The 10,722-nt window shown below is 39.4% G+C and overlaps 1 non-coding gene across 1 annotated transcript; it reads left to right on the plus strand.

Annotated features, from left to right (window-relative positions):
* The first annotated feature begins 648 nt into the window (after positions 1-648).
* LOC140894221 (small nucleolar RNA R71) lies at positions 649-755 on the plus strand. Its single transcript, XR_012153765.1, has one exon. It is a non-coding gene; the product is annotated as a small nucleolar RNA R71 (small nucleolar RNA).
* The last annotated feature ends 9,967 nt before the right edge of the window (positions 756-10,722 follow it).

Genomic DNA, 10,722 nt, shown 5'->3' on the forward strand with positions numbered 1-10,722 from the left:
GCTTTATCTAACTGCCCTATTTGGTTTTCCAATTTATTAATCTATGCATCCTGATTTTGCATTCGGGTCTCAGGGGATGATATGAACTTCTGCATCATCTGTTCCATGCTTGACTTCTCTTCTTGAAGCTGTTTTCCATAGTTCTGATTCCCATATGGCCTATTATTCTGTCCTCCCCACGAAAAGTTCGGATGTTGTTTCCACCCTGGATTATATGTATTCGAGAATGGATCATTCTTAGGGCGGTTCTGATTTCCCACATGGTTTACCATGCCTCCCTCTGGTTGATATGATGGATTTCCAGTTTGACAATATTTTGTGAAGTGTTCTGCACCACATTTCTCACACCACACTTCTTGAATACACATCGCAGACTGCCCTAGAGTTAGCTCTTCAATCCTCTTATTCATGACTTCAAGCTGAGCTGCTACTAAGGTGAATGCATCAACTTTATGCATTCCTGCGGGTTTCCTGGCTGTATTCCTGTCGGATTGAGTGTGATAGCTACTGCATTCCATCTCCTCAATTAACTCATATCCATCTTCCGGTGATTTTTGTAACAAATTACCACCTGCAGCTGCATCTAACATGGTGCGATTTGAGTGAGGAAGACCATAATAAAAATTTTGTACCACAAGACCGTCTGGTAGTTGGTGATGTGGGCATTTCCTTAATAGATCTTTGTAGTGCTCCCAGGCTTCATATAGTGTTTCCTGTTCACCTTGAGCAAAAGTTGTGATGTCAGCTCTTAACTTCATCGATTTGGACGGTGGGAAGTATTTGGTAAGAAAAGCCTTTGCGAGATCATCCCAAGTGGTGATGGAACCTGGAGGTAAATTCGTTAGTCATGCTTTAGCCTTATCTCATAATGAAAAAGGGAATAAACGCAAATGAATAGCATCATCATAAACTCTCTGCATCTTGAAAGTGTAACAGATTTCTAGAAAATTTGTCAGGTGAGCATATGGGTCATCGATTGTCATCCTACCAAACTGGACTGTGTTTTGCACCATTTGAATGATGGCAGGCTTGATTTCAAACTGATTTGCTGCTATGGTTGGCCTGATGATTCTTGGTCTGGCGTTTTTGATAGATGGCATAGCACTATCCAACATTGACATGTAGATAGTGGTGCATTATTCTCAGCTTCTCCATCTTCACGTAGTCGTTCTTGTTCTGCCATTGCTTCTTTTTGTTGCCTTCTTCTTCTTCTGCGAAATGTTCTTTCAATTTCTGGATCAAAAGGCAAGAGTTCTGCTTCAGGTGAATGTTGCATGCACTGCAAGAGAATCCTGCAGTTCATAGATGAAACTAGTGATTAAAATTGAAGTAGGGAAAATAAATAAAAAAAATCAAAGTAATCAATAGTCCCCGACAACGGAGCCAAAAATTTGATCGAGCAAATACTAACATTTAAATTCAATATAATTATCTCTCTTTTATGCTCAAAATTATCGCAAGAGCACGACTCAAATTATAGAAAAGTGTACTGAGTACGAGTATCGTCCTTAGGTACTACGTCACAATAATTCAATTATTTAATTTCTCTACCCAAAGTAACGAAAATTTGATCATTGATTATTCTAAAATTATAAATTAAATAATTCAACTTAAAATCCTAAAATAAAAATAAAATAAATCGCAATAATGCTTAGCACATGAAAATATAATCTGAAGAAATTTTGTTGAAATCTCGGTTTACCTTTCCCCTAATTGAAATCGGACGATTGAAAGTTACTTTTACACTCATAAATTTGACAAGAATTCCTTATATATCGACACTCTCTCTCGAGTTTATGCCAATCTAACTCAGTTAATGAAACAATTAAATCTCTTTAAGTGTTTATCATTACTGATTGCTTTGAGTTCATTGAATTCCTACAACTTTCAACCTGGTGGTCTATGGTTATCAACATGTACATATATCATATCTCTATGCATATTTTAAGTCCATGGATTTTATGACTCGTCCTAATCATGAATCTATCTCTCGACAACACTTCACAACTTAGAATCTATGTTAAAGTTAGCTACTCAACATATAATAATAAACCATGATAAAATCAAATACTCGCATAAAACTAAATCAATTCATCCAACGATTCAATCACAAAAACATGTTTCGGGGCTAGGATCCCCTAAATTCCAATAAAAGAGAGTTTAGCTACTACAATTCTTAATAAAATTCAATCTAACAAAGTTTTCAACATAAATTTCAGAAATCGTGAAGAAGAAGAACTCCCAACGAGTAGAAGAAGCTTCGATCTTCAGAGCCGCCTCCACCTTGATTTGCTGTGTTTTTCCCACCCTCAAAACGTCTGAAAATATTCTATATATGTTGCCCTCAGAATCCTTTCCATATAAAACTCCCGAAATAAAATTTTCCAAAATCACGCGCGGGCGCTCGGTCTGCTCTTTTTGACCGACCGAGCGCTGGTGATAGGCCTGTCGTCAAGCCACCAAACATAAATTCCTACTCCTGAATAAAATGAGTGTAATGGCGAGCAGGGTCGAATCCATAGGGAACGGAAATTTATCTCTTTCAAGTGAAAACAGTTAAAAGAGGGGTTTTTGGTTTGAAGAAATAAAATAAAAAATAATACTAATGCGAGAATTAACTAAATGAGATGAACAAATAATTAAAAGAGAAAATTTAATATATTACCAAACTCTGATTCAAGGAAATTTCGTATTTCAATTATATCACTGGTCATCGGCTAACAAATAATTTATTCATGCGGTTCTAGCTGTTGGAAAACGGTGTTCAGATCAATCAAAATTGATACCCGGTGCAGCGGAAGTTTAAAATTTTATATGGAACGATTCCATAATGGGTATCAAAACTTTACGATTAAATTGTGCGTGTAAAAATTAAATAACTATTAAATTTTTACCTCCAATCTCGAATCGAGATTATGGACACCAACAGATTACTCTGCTGTTGTTGTATATCCCAGGAACTGATGGACGAACAATTCTTCAATCAAGTCCATGAACAGAAGTTTAATCCCTCTGATAGATTGCACTAGAAAATCTATCAGAAGTTTCTACGAAGAGAATTAACGAATTTGATCCGTTAAACCAGACTGCAAATTCAAAATTCACAGGCTGGAATTTTTTGAGCAGAGAGGGAGAGGGGCGGCGGCCACAGTAGGGAAAAACTAGGGTTTTCGAAAAATATTTTGTGACCTCTGTTTTCTAATTTCTGTACTGCAATAACTTATTTATAATGTGGGCTGCTAACAGCTTAGGGCCCATTAGTCATAAGTTCAAGCCTGACAAGCAAAGCCCGCATGTTCAGAAATTAATATAAAATTCATCGTGACTCAGATTGATAAACCAATTTCACCAATGTGCACAGAAACCATTTCTGCAACTTTTAAAGTCAAGATAAATTTTCTGAATCCGAATTCAGTAATTTCCAAAAATGCCCATCCCTATGTCATTTTAGGAAATCTTACTCTTCTACTCTGATATAAGAAGTCCTACTTTTTTGTCCATTAAATTTAACTCTTTAAATTTAACTATCTCAACGGGAATTAAAAATCCATTACTTGTGTGACCCTCAATGGTTCAGGGATACAGCTAGCCGTGGGCTCACAACTCCTTGTGACTCGGAACAACAATTTCCGACTTGCCCATCGAATCATGGTAAGAGCGCCTAGCAACATCGCCCCATGATTCCCGAGGTATCACTGATAGTGCCTGCAAGAACCAATAGATTTTGGTTAGCGTACAGTACGGTTCCTTCATCCATATATCCCGATCGAATCAACAACCATTGGTAAATCGAGAGTCGTTCGAGATTCGATAACTATGCAATGCATCTTGAAGATCAAATAGTGAAATTGCATGTGCTACTAAGAAACCATTTCTTAAAACACATCATGTACTCTGGCCAGAGATTCGTCACACTAATATCTCCTCAGATTGCATAGGATATCCACACTAGCAAGTATGTGGTGAATCCTTGAAAACAAAGCATCGACTCCTATATGTATCCCCTACTTGTCATTGTTATTTATTGTAAATACATTAGATTTAGTGGGAGATCAAGATTTGAAGATGGTGGGCCCAGCAGACAATGAAGACTGAAGAAATGTAAATTGGAAGCATATGTAATAGGATTGCATTTGCATACTGCATATTACCTAGGATTGGACTAAGACCCGTGATTGGCAACCACGGGTCAATTAGGAATGGAATCGATCATCCTATATAATATGTGATATTATGATTGTATGCATGTTTAGACATAAATTGCGTGAATCCGGCAATGCATGCAATAAATTAAATATGATGAGACAAATATTTTTATAAATAAAATCCCTCATTTTAAATATGATTTAAAATTTATATCAAGATAAATAAAGGAAATTTAAATATTGTTTAAATGTTCCTACCTTCCATCAACGGTCAATGTATGTGATGCTACCGCGGATACGGTCCGGCTCATATTATTGGGGGGGCCCGTCCGTCGGAAAGCTGTACATTGGATCGACAAATGTTGTAAGTTGGGTGGAACTCCCATGGGATCGGCTCATATTATTGGGGGATCCACATGGCGACCGTCCATCACAACTTAATATTGATGGGTCATCTTGACATGTCACTTTAAACGGCGTCATATATTGGGCCCTTATTGGACATGAGGTAAATACATGGGGGTTGCTTTGGAAGCAATTGGGCTCTACCTTTTGAGAATTATGGTTGGCTGATATTATTCGGGACCATAAGTTTGTCAATTGGACTCCATGTTCTCACTAAGGAAAAAGTTTCCCGTTTTCACTAGAGGGTGGTGAAATCGTTAAAATAGTGGGAGTGAGATTCATAAAATTAAATTCGCCTATTTTATGTCTTAGTAAATTGTTAAACAATCATTGATATATGTCTGTTTTCCTTTTCAGTATTTCATACAATGAATTCGCGAAATCCTTTATTCTCGATCCTCGAACAAAACAAGCTGACTGGCGCCAACTATACGGAATGGTTCCGGAAGTTGAAGATTGTCTTAACTTCGGAGAAAATGCTCTACGTGTTAGAGAAAGCACCTCCGAAGGAAGCACCAGCTGACATAAGTCCGGAGGAATTGGCCAAACTTGATGCATGCTGTGACCATGACATCAAGACCAAATGCTATATGCAAGCCTCGATGTCTGATGAACTCCAGAGGCGATTTGAGGACACGGTGAATGCTGCTGACATTCACACGCAACTCAAGGAACTTTTTGGGGCTCAGTCGAGGGCTGAAAGGTTCTCTACTGTTAAGGAGTTGATGACGTGCCGCATGCGTGAAGGGACTTCGGTCCGTGATCATGGGGTACGAGTGATTTGGCTCATACAGAAGTTAGCGACCCTTGATTTGGTGTTGGAGCATGAACTCAATGTGGACTTGCTGCTTCTATCTCTTCCTTCTTCATTTGATGGATTCGTGATAAATTTTAATATGAACAAGATAGAGGCCACCCTTGAAGAGATGGTCAATATGCTCGTTACATATGAATCCACACTTAAGAAGGATAAGCCAGCTTTCTTGGTGGGCTCCTCATCTTCTGCTAAGAAGGGGCCAAGTATGAAGGGCAAGAAACGTTCTGCCCCACCCAAGAAAGTGGAACCCGATAAGAAGCAAAAGACAAAGGCTTCAAACAATGGAAAATCCAAGGATGTTTGCCATTACTGCAAGAAGCCGGGTCATTGGAAGCGCAACTGCAAGGAGTATCTTGAGCAGTTAGGAACTGCAAAGGGTATGTTCTATATCGAAATAAACATGTCACTTAATACAACTTCTTGGGTATTGGATATCGGATGTGGATCTCACATTTGCAATGATTTGCAGGTGATGACAAGAAGTCGCAGGCTTAGAATGGGTGAGACCCAGCTGAGGCTCGGGAATGGTTCCAGAGTTGAAGCTACGGCCATTGGAGATGTTTGTTTGATTTTGCAGAATGGTTTTAAATTATTATTGAGAGATGTTTTATTTGTGCCAGATTTAATTAAAAACATTATTTCTATTTCTATGCTTGATAGAGATGGTTATTCTTGTAATTTTGTGAATGGGATTTGCAATATTTACAAGAATGAATGTTTAATTGGAAATGGACAACTTGAAAACGATCTATACAATTTAAACTAAAAGACGTTCCAGTGAATTGTATTGACAAACGGCGACAACAAACAAAAGGAAAATCGATAGTCAAAACCCGGCAAACCTTTGGCACGCTAGGCTAGGTCATATTTCCTCAAGGAGGATGAACAAGCTAGTGGGAGAGGGCATGTTTGATATGTCTGATATTAACTCTCTACCTACTTGTGAATCCTGCCTAAAAGGAAAAATGACTAAATCTCCTTTTAAGGAGAAACCTGAGCGTAGTCAGAATCTGTTGGATTTGATCCATACAGATGTTTGTGGTCCATTTAGAGTAGGGACTCAACATGGCCACACCTACTTCATTACCTTTACTGATGATTATTCAAGGTATGGGTATTTATATTTAATGAAATATAAGTCTGAAGCATTTGAAAAGTTCAAAGAATTCAGGGCTGAAGTAGAAAACAAGCTAGGTAAAAGTATTAAAGCACTTCGATCGGATCGAGGTGGAGAATACTTGAGTACCGAGTTTTTGGACTATCTGAAAGAGAATGGGATTCTCTCTCAGTGGACTCCTCCTATGACACCACAGCTTAATGGTGTATCGGAGCGTCGTAATCGAACTTTGTTGGACATGGTTCGATCTATGATGAGCTTCACTGAGCTTCCACCTTCGTTTTGGGGCTATGCGCTTGAAACGGCGGTATTGTTGTTGAACAACGTCCACACTAAAGCAGTGGACAAAACACCATACGAGTTATGGAATGGCAAAGCTCCTAAGTATTCGTACTTGAGGATTTGGGGATGTCCTGCTTACGTGAAGCGGACAGTGGGAGATAAGTTGGAAAGTCGATCCAGCTTATGTTATTTTGTAGGGTATCCGAAGAATTCAATCGGATATTATTTCTATTATCCTGCTGAAACAAAGGTGTTTGTTTCTAGGAATGCCACCTTCTTGGAGAAGGAGTTCTTATTGGATAAGAAAGGCGAGATGATGGAACTCGAAGAGGTTCGAGAAGAACCCGAAATACAAAATAACGATCCTACACCTCAGGAACCATTGCTGGACACGCCTGTACCTAGAAGATCCGAGAGGACTTCTAGACCTCCTATTCGATATGGTCTTCTTCTTGAAGGGGATCAAGATGAACCCGACATTGGATGTGATCCAAGAAACTTCAAGGAAGCAATTTCTGATGCGGATTCGAATTTATGGCTTGAAGCTATGCAGTCAGAATTGGATTCGATGCATACAAACCAAGTTTGGTCTTTGGTAGATCCTCCCGATGGAATTGTTCCAATAGGGTGTAAATGGATATACAAAAGAAAGCTTGGGCCTGATGGTAAGGTATTGACCTACAAGGCGCGATTGGTGGCGAAAGGTTATACTCAAAGGCAAGGAGTTGACTATGATGAAACCTTTTCACCAGTTGCAATGTTCAAGTCCATAAGAATCCTTATTGCCATAGCTGCATGGTATGACTATGAGATATGGCAAATGGATGTGAAGACTGCTTTTCTTAATGGAGACATTAAGGAGGAAATCTATATGAAGCAGCTTGAGGGGTACACATCCATGGGAAGCGAGCATAAGGTATGCAAGCTTCAGAGATCAATTTATGGTCTAAAACAAGCATCAAGAAGTTGGAACCAGAAATTTGATGAAACAATAAAAGATTTTGGTTTCATCAAGAACCCGGAGGAACCTTGCGTGTACAAGAAAGTAGTTAAGGATGCGGTGACATTCTTAGTACTTTATGTTGATGACATCCTACTCATTGGGAATGATGTAGGGATGTTGCAGTCAACAAAGATATGGTTATCAGGTAGATTTTCGATGAAGGATTTGGGAGAGGCATCCTACATTCTTGGGATACAGATCTATAGAGATAGGTCTAAGAGAATGATAGGACTCACTCAATCAACCTACATCGATACAATATTGAAACGATTTTCAATGGATGGGTCCAAAAGAGGACATCTACCCATGTGTCATGGAGTTTCTCTATCCAAGTCTATGTGTCCCAAGACTGATGAAGAGATAGAGAATATGAAACATGTACCATATGCGTTAGCTATAGGTAGTATCATGTATGGGATGATTTCTACCAGACCGGATGTAGCATTTGCTCTGAGTGTCACGAGCAGATATCAGTCTAATCCTGGTCAAATGCATTGGAAAGCCGTGAAGGACATTCTTAAGTACTTGCGAAGGACTAAGAATATGTTCATGGTTTATGGAGGACGAGAACTCAAATTGGAAGGCTATACCGACTCTAGCTTCCAAAGTGATGTGGATGACTCGAAGTCAACCTCTGGATTTGTGTTCATGCTCAATGGCGGTGCTGTCTCTTGGAAGAGTTCCAAGCAGGACACCACAGCGGATTCCACCACTGAGGCTGAATACATTGCAGCATCAGCTGCTGCTAAAGAGGCCGTTTGGATGAGGAAGTTCGTCCAAGAGTTGGGCGTCATTCCTGAATTTGTTGGTCCAGTCCCGGTGTACTGTGACAACGGGTGCCGTTGCTCAAGCAAAGGAACCAAGGTCTCATCAAAGATCCAAACACGTACTGAGGAAATACCACATAATCCGGGAGATTGTGGAAAGAGGAGACATCATTGTCGAACGAGTGGCCTCTGCAGACAATATCGCTGATCGCTTACTAAGCCTTTGCCAGGACCATTGTTTGACAAACATCGCGAAGCAATGGGTCTACGTAGTATGACTAGTTGGCTATAGGGCAAGTGGGAGATTGTAAGAGTGGGTGCCCAGTGAGCCAACTGTGTGGCTATGGGCTTTGATGACTCTTTGTATAAACAATCTTATGTTTAATATTATTTACACTTTTATGGCAATGACTTTATATTACTTCATATTGTTATATTGTGATATACTATTGTTGTTTTGATAAAGACCTTGAATATACTATAGTGTATGTAAGATGTGGTAGAACATGGAGATGTCTATCATGAAATACATCTTATAGTCACTGTATATTCTAAAAACCGTTCCTAGTCGATTGAGCCGTCCGATAATAAGGATAAGGATCGCTCGAGTTTGAGACTAGCATTTGCGATGCGGAGTACCACGTTTCATTGGTAGGGAACATGGAGATGTTCGAAGCATGCAAATGGATATTCATAGGATGAATAATCGAACTACCCTATCCGGACTTTCCAAGTGGTTATCACTTATCGAGTGGATAAAGTCCGCGGTTTTGGTTGTACACCATTAGTCCTTACGACTTGAAACATCATGGAGACTCTATATGCTAGTGCTGTGCTTTGACTCGTTTACCGACTCTATGGGGGTCATCAGGTGTCGAGATTGGGTACAGTTACGACACATATAGGAGTCAATGCATTGTTGTCAAGGATTCACCACATACTTGCGAGTGTGGATATCCTATGCGATCTGAGGAGATATTAGTGTGACAAATCTCTGGCCAGAGTACTTGATGTGATTTAAGAAATGGTTTCTTAGTAGCACATGCGATGTCACTAATTTGATCTTCAAGATGTATTGCATAGTTATCGAATCTTGAGCGACTCTCGATATACCAATGGTTGTTGATTCGATCGGGATATATGGATGAAGGGACCGTACTGTACGCTAACCAAAATCTACTGGTTCTTGTAGGCACTATCAGTGATACCTAGGGAATCATGGGGCGATGTTGCTAGGCGCTTTACCATGATTCGTTGGGCAAGTCGGAAAGTGTTGTTCCGAGTCACAAGGAGTTGTGAGCCCACGGCTAGCTGTATCCCTGAACCATTGAGGGTCACACAGTGTAATGGAGTTTTAATCCCGTTGAGATAGTTAAATTTAAAGAGTTAAATTTAATGAACTAAGGAGTTGGACTTCTTAAATAAGAGTAAGGGAGTAGGATTTCCTAAAATGACATAGGGATGGACATTTTAGGAAACCACTGAATTCGGATTCAGGAAAATTTATTTTGACTTTAAAATGTGCAGAAATGGTTTCTGTGCACATTGGTGAAATCGGTTCATCAATCGGAGTCACGATGAATTTTATATTAATTTCTGAACGTGCGGGCTTTGCTTGTCGGGCCCTAGCTTATGACTAATGGGCCCTAAGGTGTTAGTGGCCTGCATTATAAATAAGTTATTTCAGTACAGAAATTACACACAACAGGTCATAATTTTTGAGAGCAAAATCGAAAACCCTAGTTCCTCTCAAATAATATTTCGGCCGCCCCCTTGCTCTGTCACAGAGAAATTCCGGACTGTGATTTTGAATCGCAGTAAGGAATAACGAATCAGATTCGTTTAATCTCTTCGCAGAAAACTTCTGATAGATTTTCTAGTGCAATCTATCAGAGGGATTTAAAACCTCATTCGTGGACCTGATTGAAGGAGTTCATCGGTTCCAGGGAGAGACAACAAGAGCAGATAAAATCTGTTGGTGTCCAATAATCTCGCTTCGAGATTGAAGGTAAAATTTAGTAATTGTTATTTAAATTTTACACACACTTATAATTTAATCGTTGAACGGTTGATACCCACACTATGGAATTGTTCCATAATAAAATTTTTAAACTTCCGCTGCACCGGGTATCAGTCGTGATTGATCTGAACGCCAGTTTTCCAACAACAGTGACTATAAGATGTGT

Source organism: Henckelia pumila, chromosome 3 (genome assembly GCF_033568475.1).
Source record: "Henckelia pumila isolate YLH828 chromosome 3, ASM3356847v2, whole genome shotgun sequence".
Classification (NCBI taxonomy): Eukaryota; Viridiplantae; Streptophyta; class Magnoliopsida; order Lamiales; family Gesneriaceae; genus Henckelia; species Henckelia pumila.